The following is a 22482-nucleotide window of genomic DNA, read 5'->3' as shown; positions in this document are numbered from 1 at the left end:
TGGGGGAGAATCAAATATAAGCTCAAAAGGAGCCTACTTGCTTCACTTGGGATGGTCTGCACTTCCCCCTGTATCTTTCTACATAATGACATATACTTTCTCTCCCCATAGTTCTCTTTTTGTATGGAAAGTCAGTCTATTACACCGAGAAACCTAACTGTCTAAAATCAAGCCTCTATTAATGTAATGCTCCCCAAAGCTAGAAACCTAAAAGTTGCCTGCCCTCAACACCTTCCTAATTCTAGAAAACCTAGACATCTGAATAAAAGCAGAACATGAACACAATGAAGTAATAAAACCCCTTCTCTACCTGGTTTTAATGTCTTCTACTTGTTCAGATACTCTACTAAAGGTGGCTGTCTAATCCAGCAGGATAATGACTTAGAATTTCTCCATATCCTGGTAACTACAAGCAAATAAACATTCCAAATTATGGCTAGTTACTGAACCCTATCCATGCTGCCTGCAACTCATAAAATCTACTTCAGCAAATTAGAATACCTTACTGAAACAAATATAATTATCCTGGAGGATTTTAACTGGCCTGCCATATCAATACACTACAAATAAATATACACAATGGTTGCTTGATGTCAGAAATGTGATGTCTCTCAAACATTTAATGCTATTCATTACTAGTGGCTTAAGCTTGCTTGATCTGGTTTTGTAATTGTTACCCATTTGGTCAAACTTGACCACCATGGTGTAATATTCTGCATAAGATCCAAGCCTAAAGTACCCATAATTTCCACTCCCTTCGGAGAATTTTCCAAGGTTAATGTTTTAGAATTAGCTACCAGGTTAATGAGATTTAAAAGCACCTCAGTGCATGAGGACTCCATATCTAAAATGACCGCTTATATCACCAGTGTCTACTATTGCCTAAACTCCTGCATTGAAGCATCTCTTCCCATTCTTTGCAAAACCCCTGCATCAACAATATGTACAATAGGCACATCTCCCAGCTATAAGAAATAAAAAAAATCTCCTCTCTCCAAAAGCAACATCAATAGGATACATGAAGAACTAAGGCATAATATGAAGGCCTGCTAAGCCAGATATGAAGTAAATGCTGTGAATGTAGTCAAAATAACTGCAGGATATTCTTAGCTATGTCAGGAATGCTGGAAATAATAGTTAGAATTGTACTAACTGGATATCAAATGTTATCATCCACCCTGACCCTGAGGATATTGGAGATAATCTACAACAAGAAATTATCTCTCTGATTCCTCCATTCTTCCTCCACAACATCCAGTCAGCACCAAACCCTCTGATTACTTCAGAAGAGACACTAATAGCCCCCTCACAAGTGAAAAAAAAAACACCAGTTCTGTTGGTTCAGACAACAATACAGGAAGCTTCCTAATTAAAATAAAACAGTGCCTTACAGAGTTCCTTCTAAGCTTATGTAACCTTAGATGTTCTACTGCATATGTACTTGTATCCCAAAAACAGCTGTTGTGGCTCCCCTCCACAAGGCTGACCCAAGCACTGACTACAGGAATTATAAGCCAATTAGCTTTACTAGCTTTACTTGTAAAGTAATGGACCATATTATCATGGAATTCTTAAGGGTATTTACAGATCTGAGTCCTTTGATCCAAACTAATCTGGGATTACAAAATGGCAGATCCTATCCACATAAAATGGATTTTTTTTTCAAAAGAGTCTCAGAGGCACTGGATGCTTGTTGCACATTACCTATCTAGAAACAGATGAGAGTTCTGACACCTTCCTACTCTCTGGGATTACTAATAAACTGATTCAGCTAAATATAAGTCTTTAACTAACTGACTGGATAGGAAGCCAACTAACAGATATAACCCACTCAGTCTAGATTGGTGACGCCCTTTTTTCTGCTTGTGATGCCCACGCACTGGTCCAGTAATCAAGGAGCCTCAATCCTCACCACTGGCAACAGTGAGGGGAGTACACACTGGGAGGATGACAAGTACACACACAGTAAGCACAATTTCCCTTAAGAGCACATACAGATCACAGTCAGTCTGCGGCTGGTTTCTCTCTCTTTCTCCAGATCCCCAGTAAAACTCCCCACTGGCAAAGCTATAGAGTTGAGTCCTTAGTCAGGGTTCCAAGCCAAGTCCTCCCAACACTCTCTCTGTCCAACCAGTGCTTCGTATCCCTGTCCAAGTAGCTGGTGCACACACATACACACACACACACACACACACACACACACACACACACACACACACACACACACACACACACACACACACACACACAAAATTTGAGATTTGATTTATACACAAACACACACCTGGGACAGAATGGCACAGGTTTACTAGCTATGCCCCCTTCTGCCCAGACCATAAGGTAGTTATCACTGCCACTAGAACCCCTTATCAGCTACTTTAAGGCTCTTCCCAAAGGGTGACCAGTTCTACTGTGTAAAGTTACTATTATCCAAATGGTAAGTGTGACCAAGAGCAAGGCTGTTTATGACTGGCCTGTACAGTGTCACCAAAATACATATGCAAGAACCCTAAGAGCTTAAATATGTCTCACAAATATCAGCCACAAAGATAGGTTTAAATATATTTAATAATAAATAATAAAAGACCAAGACAATAATCAATCAACACAGTAACTACAGAGTTCAGAATCACAGGAATATTTTAAAACAACATTGCAGGACAGTCACAAATAAATACAGAAAACATTTAAACTAATCTTTACTATATTTCTATCTATATCTAAAAGATACCATGCCCTAAATAACTTACTTACAGAGCACGGCAAATGCAGATGAGTGGATATTCTTGCTAGGTCCAAGACAAAATACAAAATGCACACAGTCTTTCTCTCTCTGAGAGAGTTCTTAAATCAATATCAAGTATTACTGCTGGGTTAGCTTGGATGACATCACTCTTTGTCACCTGACTTCAGTTCCCAGGCTAAACAGAAACTTAACATCTCTGTGTTAGAGATACATATCTCTCAGACGTGCAGCTGCTAGGAAGCAATAAAACACTTTACATTTTAAACCTAGTAATTACTTTTCTTTCAGGACAATAAAAATAAACTTCTAGCTCTAGACATCCTGTCTCTTTGCTGCATTAACTAACTTTTATAGCACATCGTAAAGCACTTAATTTCAACTTATTTTCTTAAAGTTTTGTAATTAATCTTCTATGTTCCAGCAGGGTATGCTGTGGTTACATTCTTGAAGCTCAGTACATAACATACATTTCTGTATAAATCATATCAATATTCAGAAATGACATAGAATTATTTAGAGAATTCCAGATAGCTGGGCTAGCAGTGTCACACTGCACACTTAGTTTTTTCTCAGTGCACATCACAACTTTAAAAATGTTTCCTTCCACACCCTGCTGTTATTACTATTAATACTGCTCTGACACATCATATCCTTTACATCACACTACCCCTTCATACCATAATGCTTTCACAAACCCAGACAATCTACATGCTAACATTATCCCCTGAACTGTACATCACTTTAACCAGCACCTACAAATCCAGATATACCAGACCTAATTCTATAGCACAAACACTTACCATAAAAATTAAATATAAATTCAAATGGCTGCATTCATATCAGCATATCATCTCTACTTTGATTCTTACCTGAGATATTCACCCCGACTCAAGTCCGACTACAATGCCCACAGTTACTCCCATAGTGAAGACACCTTATCTATCTCCACAGTAATGTCCTGCTGCTACTAAATATGAATATTAAAAGTATCAGTAACAAAGGGCAAAATGCCTAGACATAGTTGTCACTACTGAAACTTTGCAAATGCCTGAAATAAATGAAGAAATTACCCAACCAAGCTACAATATTCTTAGAAAAGACAAGATAAATAAAAAAGTAGGCAGTGTTGCTATAATTCACAAAAATACTTGAGACATTACCCCATGACCTTAAAACATCCCTGATTTCAACATCTTAGAACTTGTCATCTCAGCATTAAAAATGAATAATTATAAAAACATATATATTGCAGCACTATGTATGCCACCAGGAGGTAATAACAGTACAGGTCAAAATATTCTGTACTGCATATCTAATAATATGCACCTTGAAACCGTAATACTTGACAATCTTAATATTGACTGGTAGCTTTCCAGTAAAACCACAAGCTTTCAACTATAGCCTAAGACACTATGACTGGTTATCTCATGGACTCTACTTCTTGATGTAGCAATGTCTAATTTCAACACAATATTTTTTAATGTACCATGCACAACTGCATCCAAAAACAAACATTTGTTTCATTTGAAATGGACTAGTTGATTGACTAAATGAACCACCTTTTTCAATTTTACATACAAATGGTTGTCTACTAAAACTAAGTATTTGAATGCAACTATTAACAAAACTTTTAAAAGAGATGTTATTCAACTATTACTGTTGAGAAAAAAAAATTCAAAGCATACTTGCATTATCATAGCTTCCACAGCTATAGGCAAAAACAGATTACAGTAAAGGGGCAAATGGCCATTATTTCTACATTGATCTCCAATGAGTAGGTGTCCCTGGGGGAAATAGAATTTCTAATAAATTGCTAAAAGGAGGATTCCCAGATATGCTACTATATAACGAAAAAAACAAGGTTGTTCAAGGGAAGAATACAAGATTTTCTTCTGTTTTGACTACTGATTACCAACCCACTTGGTCTGTCAAAACTACTGAGAAGGCATTTACCAGAGCCAAGGTTTTAACCTATATTAGTGATGCAGGTTCGTGGTTTATAGTTCATAGGTTAGTACAAGACTATCTGCCCTAGTGTGCCATTTGAAGCCTAGCCCAAATTCCCATCCCAGAAGTAAAAATCAGTCCCTGTACCATCTGTCTTTAAGTTCAAATTCTTAACCATTATGTCAAATTCCAGCAGTGTAGTTAGTTATAACTGGAATAGCTTGATGCACTTTATCATGAGGGAAGTATTTGGCACCATCTTATATTTATTTACTAAAAGGGTTTCAGCATTAAAATCAAGTTTGAGACTATTAGAACACTTTGTTAAAATTCAGCAACTTGACTGGATATGGTAGTTGTAATCAGTGTGGGTATAGTAACACCAATAATGAAGGTATAATTCTGGTGACCATTGTCCCATTAACAAAATGCCCTAGGGTAAATTGGGGGACTAAAGTGGTAGTCTATTTGGCAGTGTATGCATGGGCTGTGAGGCATTTTATATTGGAAAAATGAAATGCATCCTTTGAGAGAGAATTGATGTGCTTAATTACTGAATAAGAAAGAGTAACAAAAACAATGCTTTGGCAAGCACACCATGATGTGTAATTGGTTTTCCAAGTTTACTACAAGGGGATAACTAGTAAAATTATCTTGAGTACTGTGAACTTTGCTGGCATTTGAGATTGAATACCTACAATTTTCCAGTGCTCAGTGAGATGAAAAGGATTAACAACAGAGTTCTTAATTTGCAAGCAACAAAATTATAAACAAAATTTTAGTATGGCACTACTTTAATTATTAATATGCACTCCATTTGAATATTTTGATTTAGGTTTTATTTTCAGAAATACTGGATTTATAGTGTTTGTGATATACTTAACTTTGTTTTTGAGAAATAATTGAATTATTGTGGTGACATGACTTCTACCCTATATTGACAATGAATTTTAGTAATGGTTTATATTCTGTAGATATATATTTCACGTTGAAAGGTGAACACACTAAATTTACTATTATTGAAGAAGTCCTTTCCAGAGACATTGGTGTGTTTTCTTGATTTGCTCCATCACAAATATCAGACAATTTAAAGCACTTCTGATCCTCCACTAACAGACTCCTTTATCCTGGTTAATCCAACATAATCTCACCTCCAACAAATAACAACACAAACAACATCACTTCTCAATTCAATTCCCATTTTATGCAAACTGTTTTCTCCTTATTCAAGGATAACCACCACCCCCAGCCACAATCCCACAAAAACCTGAAACTCCATGGGTTAGTTTAGTTTCCACCCTGTTCCAACAGCAACTATAAAAAATATCTGTGCACACTACAAGCAACCACCTCAGCAGTAGACAATTTACCTGCTGAGTATCTAAAAATAGGAGCAGATACCCTCGACTATCTTGGTGCTATCCTTATAAACCTTTCTGTCTCATAAAACTACATCTATGTCTTTTATTATACCCCTACACAACCACAGAATTCACCAACTATAGATATATAACTGTCTTAACACCTCTATCAAAATAACATCCTCTCCAACACCCAACATAGATTTCATCCCAAACATAGTTCCACAATGACCCTTGTCAGTTTCATAAACACTATAAACTACATGAGAAATTCTGGCCACTTAGTATCTTCTATTTTCCTTGACCTATCAAAGACATTCAATACCATTTTTTACCAAAATTTACTTGCATAACATTCATCCCTCTCCTTCTCCATGTCATGGTTCCATAGCTATCTCACAAACAGACAGCAGGCAGTAAATTGGCCCCAAAACGTTTTACCCTTCCTGCTTTTTTTCTTTTCTTTGGACTATGACAAGGTTCAATATGTGGACCCATCTTATTCAATATCTTTATAAATAAACTTCACACATCCCCCAAAAGCACAAACCTAAGCAACAACCCTCTTAAAACTTAATGACCTCACACAGGACTCCCCATCTATTGAAATATAACTAAGGAAAAACGTAATAATCTTCACTCCAAAACATATCTGAGACCAAAAACAATTTTTCAAAATATTATCCTAAAGTAAGACCAGAAGTGAAACATTTCAAAAGTCAAAGCTCCTTGTCACAATAGATGACCACAAACACTTTGATCTACAAATTCACCAAGCTGATAAAAAATAACACCAGAAACTTGGTTTATTATATGGAAATAAGTACTATTTAACTTGAAAACACTAGAAAAAACATGCATCAACCTACTTGCAATAATCTCTCCTCATGCCTCCCCCATCTTTATAGAACCCAAAAAAATGAAACTAGACAGGTGTTACAGTAAAACTGTTAGATTTGCTACTAATCTACCTACAAAAATTCATCACTGTATAGCCTTCAAATAACTAGAGCTCACAAAGTTTCTTACCTACTCACAACTACTTGTTTATAATCTAATACATGAACCAGAAAACTGTCCAGCACTCCAACACTCCGTAAAATATTATTCTTCAGACAGGGAGCGACAGTCTGAAGATAAGTGACTTTTACTCCCCATCAATCTAATAATACTGCTAGGGACTCACTCTTCTCTTGCTGTTTCTCCAAACTTTGGAACTGCCTACCACTACATTTAAAGCAAACTGAAAATCTAAAACTTTTCAATAAACATCTGAAACAATACCTAAATAAATCCTGGCTGTGCTCTTGCTCAAGCCTAGGGTAATACCTTAAGAGTAAGTATCAAAAACTACTGTTTCATTTACCACTTACTATTGAACTGCATACTAATGCCACTATGTGCAGTTTTCTGCCTCCCAGCCTTCCATTTCAAAATACAAGTTTCACTTACTGTATATCATTTCTCACTCTTAAAAGTTTATCTAAATACTAATTGACAATTATACCTATCTCTCTCTCATCTCTCATTTAACCATATCAATCAGCAGTACTTTCTCGCATTCCACTTCGACTTAATCTTTGGCATAAATTCAAAGTACCCATTTTTTATTACTCACAGATATCTACTACTGTATTATAATATGAATTATATTTGTCCAGTGTATGTCAATGTAGGTTCACCACAATAATGCAGGATTTGAATTATGCTCATGTACTTAATTAAAACTTACTCATATGCTTCTGTGCTGCAATTGCTATCCTATGTGACTTTTATTCTTTTTATTATTGCAAAGTTGAAATTTCTTGATTAACAAATGGAAATAAAAAATAATAATAAATATAAATAAAGGTATGCCATCTGTGATGTCTACAGTGCTCTGTTCTGGGACCACTGCTCCTCAACATTTTACTCCTTGACTTCAAAGCTGACATCAGGAGTGTCTGGTTAACCAACTTTGCTACTGATTGTAAACTTGAAGTTGATGTCAACACTTCAGGGGATACCCACATCTTCCAAGAGGGCCTTATCTGTATGAATTCATGATGCCAGGTCCATGGACTAAAGTTTAGCACAAAAAAGGATTACTGTATTTTCTGGGAAAAATCAATATCCTTGTACCTAAAACATAACTGTCATTCCCAAAGAACTGATACTGTTATTGGAGACCTGATTGATTTGTGGGCAATTAAATATACTTCAACTACCATGTATCAACTACTATTAGGAACCCTTCAGTCTATCCCAACTAATTATTAAATGCATATTCTTCAGGTTCAAGGAAGTTATTATCCAGCTGTTCTCCTCCCTTATCAGACATGTATTAGAATATAATGATCCCTTTGCCAAGTATCTATCCAAGCACATGGTTCTACAAGGAAAAAAACACAATATTGTATCATAAAAATAAATCATATCTAAGCTATTTATGCAAAAGCTCTGTCACTCTATTCTGTCCCTTATAGATGTGTACATGGCAATCTCTGATTAATCAACAAGGCAGCAAATGACCTGTACTGCTTGACCTCCTACATGTTCATAAAACTAGAATCACCATGAATTACCACTTTAGAGACCTCAGTCTACATTATAACAAAAACAGTTGATGGTATAGACACCTCTAGAATAGGATACCCTACCTGTGAAATTCAATTCTATTCCATGTAGTTCCCTTATGCTCTTTAAATCTACTGTAGACAAATGGATAGGTAACTATAAATTCATCCAAGGTCTGAAGCCTTGTTCCCTAATGGAAAGGGGAATTAATTAAACTGCCTAGTCTACATCTAAAAAACAATGAAAGGTGAATACACTGGTACAAAACAGCATTCAGAAACAAGGATTATCCACTGATATTACCTAGAGAAAGAACCTAATCATGTGAAGCAAAGGGTCATTATTACACAAACTACAGATGTAAATCCTTGTTGGCTATTGGTAGATTTACTCATATAGTACTGTTTTGTGGCATAAGCAAGTTAACAATATTTGCAGCAGGTCATACATTCATAGGTATCTCACTGTAGTTGTATGATCAGCAGATATAAACTTTCTATTCTAAACAAATCTTGTGCTTTTCTAGAAAATTATTTTCTTCATTTGTCAGTAACTGTAGCATTTAGTCCAGTCATATAATGTGACATGCTTTTTCCACCAAGGTTACAAGCTTTATGTTTTAATGGAGTTCTCAGATCAAGAGTCAAGCAGCACAATTTCATACAGCAGAACTGTAATTTCGCCTTTCACTAGAATTGTTGGGGTTGAAAACATTTTGTTATCCTTAAAGTACCCTAAGTCATTTGTCCAAGAAACTGTAATTTTATTGCATTATTGTTGGAAATTTTTATTCCCATTGTCTAGGAAGAGAAAAGTAAACAATTTTTCCTGAAGAAAATAATAGTAGAAAACAAAGGTCCTGAATGCTTTATTTGACTTTCCTTTGTTCCCAAGAAGAAAATAAATGAGTTATCTCTCTCTCTCTCTCTATATATATATATATATATATATATATATACACACACACACACACACACACACACACACACACACACACACACACACACATCTATCTATATATATATATATATATATATATATATATATATATATATATGTATATATACGCACATACACACACACAGACATGTGTCTGTGTGTGTTTATATGAAATATATATATCTATATGTACTCTAATATCATATGTATATATATATATGTATATGTATAGATAAATATTCTCTTTCTATCCAGCAGATGTACAACAGCATGCTTACAGAGATTGTTGTACTTTATATGGTTTAAAGGATAGCTAACTGAGCGATTGCTATCATAATCTTGTACAGAAAAAGCACAGTAATTCACTTCTGGTAGGAAAGAATTTAATTTAGCAGACAGCTGCCGTTTGGTTACAGGAAGAATATCAAAATGAAACTAATCAAGGAGCTATCATTTTTATCCATCTTAGATGGCCACCTGTAGCAGCAGGAATGTAGTATGAGTTGAAGATTCTTCACAGCAGCACACAGTCCTTCTGCCAGCTTTGAATGAGTTTCTGAAATGTAGCAACGCATTTAGCAGCAGGACATAAAAGGATACTGGATTTACAATGGGCCATGCTGAGGTTTTTTTTCTTTTTTTTCTGAAATCTTCAAAGCTAAAGAATTGCTTTCAGAAAGAGAAATTACATACTTGAACAGAAATATTTTGAAGAAGACCTTACCTCTGATCACTAATTGTAGTATTCAGATCTAAGAGTGCCAGCAGGGAAAAGGAAATTAAGGCTTTATCTTTATTCATCTCTAAAAAAGTTCAGAGTAAAAAAAGAAACTTTCTGACATGACTAACAATAGACTAGGTGCTTGCTTCTGTTGCAAAATGAAAGGTTCTACTTTTCAGGACCTAAACACAGCCTAACTATGAACTGCACAAGTTGGCTGTTACATTACAACTCATAAGAGAGTAGATTCATTAGTTTGCCAATGCCGGATCACTCATGTTCCTCACCTCCACCCAACCCCCATGCACAGCTTTTGGGCATTACCTAGTATGGACTGCATGCTTACGATCACAGTGGGGTGCAGCTTGCTTACTGTAATATGTGAGGGGAATCATGGCTAACATAGGGGCTGGTGATTTTTTTTGTTCCACTTACATACAGCTCTGTGCCAAGATGCAAAATCATGCCATCTTTTCCTGTAAACACTAGTCAAAATTCCTACTGTCAGTGCACCTCCGGAAAGGCAATCCCCAATTAAAACCAACCTTGCATTTTTAATTACTACATAGTCTATTTAACAGTAACCATTTCATACACAGCATAAGAAGCTGCACAACCTGCCTTACTAATATAAACCATCTCTTAGGATACCATATGTTTGACATGAAGTGTCATGTGTTGGTTGGCGTTGCTAACACAGAGCACTCACCCTTCAAATAATTCTGCATGTGGGTGTATACACTTTCTGATAGTGTCTGCACTGTGAGTAATCTCTTTGAAGTCTAATAAACTGATTTTGTATATGTTGTATTTTATCCATTTGCAGTCTGATGGTCAGTATTCCATCTGTGTGCAAATGTGGCTTTCATGTTGTGTATGTATGACAAGTGACTCAACAGATTCATCTTTTAGTTTTCCCTTCCATTAATCTGACTATGCTTTGGTTTATTAAATGATATGTTGTGTAGACTGGTGTTGTGTATTCCAAATGCAGAGCAGGGATGTTTCCTGGGCTTCCCTAAAATGATAGCATACAACAGCATACTTCTAAGCTCTGATGCATATTGGGTGAGCCATCACTCAATCTAAACCATTTAATGTACAAGCACATAAGGCTCTGTTCCCAAGATAAGAACTATGTGTTAGATACTAATGCCATCCTATTTTTGTTTCTTTGTTCATAGGTTCATAGTTTCATAGGTTGGTACTAGGCTATCAGCCCTAGGGCCTATACAAGCCTAGCCATAACAATTCCCTGGCTATTTCTTCCCACATTATTTACTTTCCTGGACCCCTGTCTAGCAGGGCGACTGACGTGATCCCTGGAGTGAATTTCCTTTCTCCCATCCAATCGTCAAGGTTCCTCTTGAAGAGGTCCAAAGAGGCACTCTGCTTGACATGTATGGGCAATCTATTCCAGAGTCTGGGGAGTCTCTGGGTCAGGAACCTATCCCTCCAGCATGTTTTGTTTATTGTGATGACAAGGTTTAGATCCCTGGAGCGTGTAGCTCTGAGGGATTGGGATTTCTTTAAGTGCAGCATGTCCAACAGCTCTGGGTTTGACATGGCCTTGTATGTTAAGCAGAGATCGCCTCTGAGTAGATGATATGTGACAGAGTATAGCTGGAGTTTTTTAAGGCGGTCAGCGTAGGGCATCTGCTTTAGGCTTGTGATTCTTTTAGTGAGGTATTTCTGAGGCCTTTCCAGTTGTTGCAGATGTCTTGAGAGGTACATACCAAATGGGGCGTTGTATTCTATAATGGGTCTAATGAGGGATGAGTACAGTGGGACAATGACCTCCTTTTTTCTGGATGAAAAGCCCTTCGTGATGAGGTGTGCCACATAGAAAGATTTCCTGACTGTTGTGGCGATGTGGTTATCGAAGGTGAGACCACTGTCCACCTGTGTCCCTAAGTCTCTTATCACACTTTCTGTGTTTAGTGTACTGCCACCTATATGGTAATTCATGGATACATGTTTTTCCCAACAGGGATAACAATACATTTCTTGGCATTGAGCTTGAGCCCATGGCTCTGGCACCAAGCATCTGTTTCTGTAAGGCCCTTTTGTAGAGTATCCACATCATTTGGGGATTCAATAATGGCTCCCAGTTTGCAGTCATCTGCAAACTTTGTTAGCCAGAGTCCCTTAGTGTTGACCTGTACTTCAGAGAAGTAGATGCCAAACAAGAGCGGCCCCAGGACTGAACCCTGAGGTACTCCACTTGTCACTTGTCTGGAGATGGATTTGGAGTCGGCTACTTTTACAGTGTGGGTTCTATCAGTAAGCCATTTAGCAACCCATTGGGTGACATAGGGATTAATGCCCAACTTAGTAAGTTTATCTATGATTCCAGAGTGGGGGATGGTATCAAAGGCCTTGGCAAGGTCTAGATAGGCTGTGTGGACCACCTTGCCCTTGTCCATGGCTCTGGAGACTGATTCAAAGAAGTCAATCATGTTCAGGAGACAAGATCGGCCTTTCACAAACCCAAACTGGGTGGGGTCCAGTGTTTGAAGGTTGCCAATGTCTTTGTTTATAAGTTCCATGATAATACGCTCCATGGCCTTGCAGATAAGGCTTGTCAGACTGATGGGACGGTAGTTTCCGGGATCCAAGGTGGATTCCCCCTTGTGGATTGGGATAAATGTAGCTCTGCGCCACTCAGTGGGCACAAAACCTGAGGTGAGGCTATGATTAAACATGACACTTAGATGAGGTGCCAGTTCATATTGTAGTTCATGTAGTACACAGCCCGGGATGTCATCTGGTCCCATGGATGCTGTATTCTTGGCTTTAAAGAGTGCATTTTGTACCTGTGTGGCCGTTATTACTGGAATTTGGCAATCTTCCGGTATTGAGATGGGCCATTTAGGGGGTGAGAGGGGGTGAAGTTGGCACTGAATCGATCTGCCAGGATATTGGCAATATCCTTCGGATCAGTATATTTAATGCCATTCTGTTTTAGCTCAGAGCAGATCTGAGCATTGCCATTTAGATTCTTGACATAGTTATAGAATGCTTTGTGGTTGTCTTTGGAATCTTTGGCAATTTTATTTTCGTAACTAGCTTTGGAGGATTTTATGAGGCATCTCAGTTTCTTACTGAGGCTAGTAAGGGAGTTTTTTGCATCCTGGGATTTTCCTCTTTTCTGCAAAAGTTTCTTCCTTTTGCTGTAAAGTTTGTTTATGGCAGGGGACCACCAGATTAGCTTCCTTTTTTGGATGAGAGCATTTTGGTTCTATTTGGGATGGCACGATTCATGCATGAGTGGATGTGCTCGTACAGTGCCTTAGTATAGGATTCAGCAGTTGAACTTTCAGTTCCCGTCTGCATGGGTGTCATGAAGTTTGTCACTTCTGACTTGAGTAGCATGAAGTTGGCTTTGGAGAAGTTTTTTATGGTGGTTTCTTTACTGGGGGGTGGGGGTGGGATGTGGATGTTAAGGGTGATTAGCTTATGGTCAGACCTGACTAACGAGGGGGTGACCATAGGTATGGAGAATTGATTTCCCATGTTGGTAATGACCAGGTCTAGGATATTGGAGCCCCTGGTGGGACTATGGATTAGATGATCCAGGGCGTTGGAATTTATGAATTCCAAGAACCGTTGCGCAAAGGTGTTGGGACATGAGTAGTTTTCCCAGTTAATGGCAGGGTAGTTAAAATCACCCAGTATTAGGGTGTTTGGTTCTATCTTAATATTTTCCAGTATGTTTAGAAAGGTGTAGTGAGAATCTTGGGGTATGGTGGGGGATCTGTAGCAAGCTACAATTTGGATTGCAGTCTTACCTAGTGTTAGTTGCACTTGGAGAATTTCAGACACATTGTGTTGGCCAACTAGCCTGGTGGTGTGAATATCCTTGGTGAATATTGACACTCCTCCACCTTTAGTGTTTCGGTCCTGGTTTGTTGGCGAAAAGTGTGGTAAGAGTTGTAGCCTGGTATTGCAGGGGTGCTCTCTGGAGCCTTGAACCAGGTCTCAGTTACTGCACAGATATCGATGTTCTCCATTTTTAGGAGTGCCTCGAGAGAGTGCGTTTTGAGGTTTAGACTTCTAGCATTGAGTAGCATTACCTTCAGATTTTGAATGCTTGTACCTGTTACGGTGGTGGTTTTGTCCTTTGAAGTTTGCCTAAAAAAGGCACTATAGGGGTGGCAAGAGCCTTAGGCAGTAACCTGAATCCCAGGGGGGACAGGTGCAGACCATCTCTGGCAAAGCATCGTGGTCTGTCAATCATGTCATCCCAGGCAGACAAATACTGGATCCCCTTTGAATGACACCATAAGCTTAGCCAATTGTTGAAGTCAATCATTTTATCCTTATATTGTGGTATCATTCTGGGCGAAGGCAGGATGCTACTCAGGGCTAGGGTCATACCTGCCTGGGCCACATGATCTGAGAGCTCTTCCATGTCTCTTTTCATGTAGTCCAGGGAGGTACGTCTCAAGTCATTCACTCCAACATGGACAATGACAGAGTCATATTTGTACTTGTTGTGGAGTGACTTGAGTGCATGAGTTATGTGGCGGATCCTGGCACCCGACAGGCAGCTGACTGTAATTTTCTCCTTATTCAACCTGGTAAGAGGGACATCAGTGTGCCGGACTATAGAGTCACCTATGACTAAAGTGTTAGGTACATTGTCTTGCCTTAGGGGCTGTTGCTGGGTGGCACACTGGTGTTGTGAACTATGTGACACATTGGTTGTGATTGGTGTTTGTTTGCATTTCAGCTTCAGAGGTCTTTGTTGCTTGGGCAGGTTACAGTTAAGGGCCTCTGCATATGTGGATTTAGTGTTGCTATATATGGGTGTTGGTGGTGCGGGTTTAGAAGGGCTATGTGTTGCTTGAGGTGTAGTGTGGGTGTTAACCTTCTCCTCTTGACTGTTTAGCACAATCTTGGGTGGAGAGAGCTTTGCTTCCATTTTGGCTATGTAAGTGCATCTCTGACAGGTTGTAGTGTTGGGTGGTAGGAGGAGAGGGTTGTCTGTGTACATGAGGCAATTGCTGCATTGCCCCAGTATGCCCAGATTCACCAGGTGGACAGGAGAAATCACTGGAAGCTGACCCTTGGACATGCCTGGTTTGGGGCTTTTTTTTTTTTTTTTTCTTTGTAAAGTATAGGAGCTGTTTCCTTAGCAAGGTACTTTGCAATTATAGGCTGTTTAGTGCCTACTATTAATTTCTCCTTGTTAACAAGGAGAGTTCAGTGTTTGTATGAGTTTAAGGCTTCCTAGTGCTTCCCAGCAGGTATTAGAGAAAGTGCTAGTCACAGGGATGCTTAAAGGTAAGATTGAAAAGAATGCACTCTGCAGTGTGCACTAGAGAAGTTAGATGTGAAAGCAGGTAACTTGAGTTTTACCTGTTTAAAAAGTTAAGGTTTAGTGGAGAGTTACTATTTTTAAAACAGCAAGATGGATTGAAAGGGGTGGTCACTTTTGTATTTTGGTACTATGAAATACTGTAGGATGGCCAATAAATTTAAATAATTGAAGGTGATGATTTTGTGATTACTCGATGTATGGTCAGATTAACATAAGAGGCGGCAACTAGAAAGACAGTGGTATTTAACAAGACAACTTAAATGGGTGGGAAGTTTTAATATGCTGTTAGAACAGAATGCAAGCAAAACACAAGGTAAAGAAAACAAACTACAGTATTCAAAATATAGAAAGGCAATACAGTAATACAGTAATGTGGCTCAGGAACAACTGTAACTCTTTCCCATATGGGACCATGGGCAAACCAATATGTAAGAGTAGAGAGAGTCTGAATTCCCCTTTGTGCTGGCTATCATTTTTCAGAAAACCTTCAGAGTTGCATACAAATCAAACTCAGAGGGTTGGCACTGATTACTAGCACTGCAAAAATTGTTATGAAAAATGATTTTGGAATTGGTTCTATTATTTACACATACAGATGCAATTTAACAGCAGTGCTTTCAATATTTATTCATATTGGTATATGCATTCCCTGTTAGTATCTCAGTACTGTGAGTCTAACATTCTCAAATGAGCCCATGGGCATATCAGTAGGTAAGACTACAGACAGCCAGCTCCAGGAGGCAGACTGCACTGAACTGATACTGTGGAAGAGACCTTTCAATCTTTAGAAACCAGTGGACATTCCTACCTCTTTTCCTTACCATTATTGCCCCAACTACCTACTTGATGCAAAGTTAAAAGAAAGAATTGTTAAGTGGGCAGTCGCAAAAATGGACAAATAAAGGACTACATGGTGTCAAAGGTCAAGATATACTTCTGGGTTCTTCTTCTTCTTCCTACAACGTTTTTTTAATCTCATTTCCCTCAAGTAGAACTTTGAAAGGATTCTCTGACTCTCTCATGATTTGTTTTCTGCAAAGCAACCCTGTCTTTCCTTGATAATAACCAGCAGTCATGTGGAAAGCTGACAGAATACATACATAAAGAACGGGTACAGTAGACTGGAGAAAGGAATGGCTACTAAAGACTTCAAAATCTCTCATGAAAGTATACGAGTTAGAAAAACTGGTTAACAGTGGTAAAATTGTTTAATAATATGCAAAGTGCATGGTATCAAGTTGTTAAAACATCAAATACTGAAGAACGTGTAAGCAGCCTGTCATAGTCCCTTCACCTCACAGAAGTTTGGGGGGGGGGTTTCTTCGCTTTGGTTCTAAATACTAACTGTTGTCTTGGTACCCAAAACTCCAAAAAGTATTAGGGATTTATTAGGTTTGTTTCTAATTCTTTAATTGAAAAAGAAACTCACTAGCTAACAATCTGGCTCCTTTCAGCTGACAGGTCTACATAGTTTATGGGATCATATGAGGTTACTAGGCTAATGGCCCTAGGGCCCTTATAAGCCTAGCCAAGCTCATCCCATGTTCCCAAGAGTGTCTGGTTCAAGCAGACACTAAAATCAGCACCTGATGCCCCTGTTCAAGAGGGAAGCAAGTGTTTAGATATGGTCTTAGGGGGTTTGCCAGCATTTTGAAAATAGTTCTTCTTGACTCACTAATAAATGTCTGATTTGTCACCAAAAGATATTTTATTTCTTTCTGTATTTATTTTATATCTAAGTAGTCCACAGCAAAAGCCCATATTCTGCCATGTCCTATTGCAAAAGGAAAAATTGGGGGTGCTGCTGAATCATGATGAAGATGGCCACCTAGGGTAGGAACACACTGTTGGCTGCTGTCCACAAGTGCATTATGATAGTAATGTGATGGTGATTTAAAGCTTGTTGAAAGGGAATAGACATTGGAGAAGTCAGTGCTAATTATAGTGAAGAAAAATGTGTCAGCGAGCAAAGGATGGAGGCAAAGACTGATGAAAGTTTGATACAGTTACAGAGCCTGATTGTAGATTTCAATTTTTAGTTATAGAAATGAGAGTACAATTGAATATGAAAATTAGGAATGGTGGGATAGTCGAAGCTATTCAACATTTAAAGAGGGAAAATCAGGATGACATATCCACAAGGGTTTTATACAATGGTAGGACTACAGATTGTGGAAATGTTGGCAGCAGCATTCAATGATATTTTTAGATAATGGTGCACTATCATCTCGATATATGAAGCTATGGTGACTGTATTGCATAAAGGGAAGAGGGAGATGATGGGCACAGGAAACTACAAGCTTAGTTCTTTGTGCAATGTTGATACAAACAATTTTGCAAAGAATATTAAGCAAAAAAACTGGAAAGCTGATTGCTAGGGATTATGGGACTGGAGTAGAACAGTAACTTGCTTGGGGTATTGACACATTAGCAATATTTTGGTAAATTTGGGGTAAGTTTGGTTAGGCTTAAAATAGATATTGGCTTGATGGCCTAGTAACCACCTATGAACCTATGCACAGGCAGAATTTGTTTATGGGACATCCACAGTAAACCACTGAAGGACCTTACTGAAGTTGGTAAAAATGGGCAGAATTAAAGAGGAGGGCAAAGCAAATTGGTTTTCATGGCCATCCAAAAGGCATTTACTGGTATAGTATGATTTATTTTACTTGCTGTATTAAAACAGGCTGTAGGAGAGGAGAGATGATACAAGAGAATGCAGGCCCTGTATAAAAGACAGTAGATGAGATTGTTAGTTAATGAGGGGAGATTGCAGAATGTAGTTGGGGAAGAGGGACTAGGCAGGGATGCTCACTTTCTCCAAGTTTGTTTCTAATGGGAATAGAGAGCCTTGTACAGAGAATTGTTGAGTTTTATTGGAAATCAGGGAAGAGATTAAGGGGAAAAAATAGTGTGCATTGTTTTGTGAATAATGGCATGATATGGTTATATGAAGTGAATAGGCAAGCTACATTTGATTTTTTTTTAATATTTTTGAAGTCTGGAAGGAAGTTAGGTTTCAAATTCCATTCAAAAAAGTTAGTGGTACTATTATCGACAGGAGTTCAATGGGAAGAGGGGTATAGCTAGCATTGTCTGAGAGAAGGGCTAAGTATTTAGGTCCAAAGGTTTATGGGGCAGTGGAACAGAGTAGAAGAAGAAACTGAGAGTAAATAAAGAAAAGGTAAAAGAGATTAGGAAAAGAAACTGGAAAGAAGAGACACAAAGGGCAATAAAATGCTTGGATCTGATGCCAGAGGGAACATTTACATTAAGAGGAAGGATAGATGTGGCTGGATACTATTGTATCCTATACATGTACACTTCAGTTAAACGTCAGTAGTTTGACAAACAAACTTTGGCAGCAAATTGAAACCCTAACTCTTGCATTTGATGATATAAAAGCTGATTAACTTTTCTTGAGATTGTTAAAATACCACAATTGGGGAATATGCCCTGTTCCAGTGTTATCAGTGGGTGTGTGGGGTGCAGGGGCAGAAGATTTTGCCCAGTGCAATAACATTGTTTTTAATTTGCATCCTCTGCGGTTATGTCTCAGAGCATGCACAGTGAACTGTCATTTTTTTATCAGCCTCGTTTCTCAGCATATTGGTTATCAATCTACTGAAGTATCAGTTAACTTCAGTAGATTCCTATATATGTAACTGTAATGTATATCTTATATGGATCCCTAACAGTTTATTGAAGTTTCAAAACTTCGAAGATCATATGGCTGAGACCATAAGTTCGAAGTTTTGAAACTTCAAACACTTTGTATTGAGATTGCCGTACAGCGCAAACTTGGGATTTGCCATTTTTCTCACTGTAGTGCGATCTTGGAGTTAGTATATTTAATTAGCAGGGGGTGTGGGGGGTGCAGGGTGGCTTGCCCCCTGCAAAATATATACACATGTGTGTGTGTGTGTGTGTGTGTGTGTGTGTGTGTGTGTGTGTGTGTGTGTGTGTGTGTGTGTGTGTGTGTGTGTGTGTTTGTGTGTGTGTGTAATACACTCAAAATATCTAAGGCTCAAAAGTTCATGGTGCAAAATATTGAACCTCAAAAGAGTGGGGGGAAACAGCTTCTTTGCAGGATGGCGAATCCCTCACCTGTACTCCTATGTTAAATCATCAAACGCTTAAAAAAATGAACAATGATTTATCAAACCCATGTAAGCGAAAGCTTACAATCTTGAATGTTTAGAACAGAGATTTTTTTCCAAGGGAAAAAAAAAAACGATGTTCCACAAAACAAAACAAAACAAAAAAATTTTAAAACATTGCATAAAGTGGGGGCTTCGCCCACCCACACCCCCGTACTTAAATATACCAACTCTGAGATCGCACTACAGTGACAAAAATGGCAAAGTAATGTAAGCAGCCAAGTGATTTCTTTCCCAGGGAAAGAATTCGTTTATATGCCATTTCACTATTTTACCTTTTCGTGCTTTCAAGTTCGATCAAGAGACATTCAAAATAATGCGTCTTCAATCATTTAATAGGAACCCTCCTACATATATATGAGTTTATATTAAAATGTCATCTCACCGTAAGGTCAAGCATGTGAAAATGAAGTACATGATCACAAAACCTTAAGTTTGAGACTCATAAGATTAAATAGAAAAACACTATGAGTCAAAACATTGAGGAATATATGACAGCATGAGGCACACACTTTGTATCTATAGACAATACATTAGTCTAAATGTATGTATACTTGTCCCACAAAGACCACAATGACATGTAGCTCTCTAGTATGCATTGTCAGGTATGTGTATAGGTAGTCCCCACTCTCAAATGTATCAATGCAAAAGGACAGCAAGTATATAAAATCATTATACAAACATAGCATAATGTTACTAGTACCATTAACAGCATCATATGAGTAGGAATCATCAGAGGATAAAATAACCAAAAACAAAGATATAACATGGATACTTACCACTAAGTGAATTCTGTCCATCGTTTAATGTTCTATGCTAAACATTAACTTAATAACACCTTATAAAAGCCATAGTGATGGCATCACCTAATGTACATCAGGAAACACTATCTCATGATGGCAGATGCTCAGCAGCATGTGTCCAGCTCAGTAGGACCCATTCACCAAATCACCATGTTTCAGAAAGGTAAACAAAGACTTAAAATTTATGGGTTACATATACAATCTTCAGAGGACAGATAGGTCCACAAAATACTGGACATGTAAAATGAAATTAAGAGAGAACTGTGAAGGGTGGGGCTGTAACTATATGTATAAGGCAGATAGTGAGGAATTACCAAGTCCATGAAACACCATCATGCTAGTGACCCATGTGAGGTTAAGTGGCATGAAGCATGCCATGCACTTAAGAAAAGGGCATCACTATCACGTGACACTCCATGTCTGATTGTTGATTATGCAGTCCAGGGAAATTACCCTACAGTGTGCAGCATTTCTTTTGAGTAGAAAAGCATTATTACAGCAGATGAATCAAGTAAGGAGAGAATGCCTTTTAACAATGACTGGTAGGTATATACCATTAGAGTCAATAAATACTGCTGACTACCCATTTAAAAGTGGTTACTTCACAAAAAGAAAGATGTATGATAGAGTGAAAATCATGTGTCAGTGTTCTCCAGAACAATCCATAATGACCTGAGTAGGGCAACTATTTGGCTTAAAGATGGCACCTTCTTATTTAAATGCACTGTATGTTGACAACTATATAATATCCACAGATTTGTGACATATTCTGGATGCACTAAAACAGCACCTTTAGTTCATTGCCTTATGACTAGGAATTCTCATCACTCCTACAACTTAACATGGCAATGTATTTTTGATTTGTTGCAGAGCTGTGATTTAACAACAAATGTAAAATAAATTGTGTTATTTTAAAATAGCAGCTATTAAGAGGATGAACACAAATATAAATGATGCTACTTCAAAAGGTTGCCTGTTCCATTTTGCACAGAATGTGTGGAGAAAAGTCTAGAATGTAGGACTGTTAATACTGTACGGGAGGTCTGTTAATTTTCATATGTCTGTAAAAAAACTGATTGCCCTAGCATTTTTGAGGGAGAAAGAAGTACTACCAACATTTGCACCTCTAAGGGAAACACTCCCTGTTTAAGGAAAAGAGTTGCTATGTTACTTTACCGTCTGGTATGTGTTAGGCAAGCCCAGCAATTTGCACACCAGAACAGTTACATGTGCATGTTTCCCATCACTCTTCCCCTGTAGACTTCTGGGATATCTCTATCTTAAATCTGTTATGTTTACCACGTATCAAGAATGCTGTGGAAGCACGGAACAGATGTATAAGTTGCTTACCTGATTTACCTTCTGTCATATCTGGGCTTACTTGAAAGCTAAACAGAGTGGATGAATTATACATCCATATGCACACACTGGTTGTCATCCATCTCCCAAGCCTTTTAAATTAAGGCACAGACAGTTTTTTTGCATGTGCTGCAAACAAAGCTGAATATGACGTGTAAAGCTTCCTTAAGGCTGTCACTGTCATGCTGAAGATGTAAGTGTGCTAAAATGTCCTTATGTGTTGTACACAGTTGTTAGCCATTATGTTCAAGCACTTCAAATATGTTTTGTTTGGAGTATAGCATACATATGTTTCCTGAGTATGCTTTTGAAGTGATATCATCTAGGTGAAGATATTGAATGAAAGTTGTTCTTGTCCTGAATATGAAATGTCTGACGGTAAATATTTCTGACTTCATAGTATTATGAAGTGTTATGTTTAGAAGCATTTACATCTTTTGTTACTTTCATTGCACATTGTATTCCTATCCTGAACTATAAGGTTTAGTCACTTGCTACTTGCTATGCTGTTATATTTTTATTTTATGATTCTCAAACTTAAGGGTTTGTGATTATGTACAC

Source organism: Protopterus annectens, chromosome 10.part0 (assembly GCF_019279795.1).
Source record: "Protopterus annectens isolate FY-2018-M chromosome 10.part0, PAN1.0, whole genome shotgun sequence".
Lineage (NCBI taxonomy): Eukaryota > Metazoa > Chordata > Ceratodontiformes > Protopteridae > Protopterus > Protopterus annectens.
This window is presented reverse-complemented; position numbering follows the sequence as displayed.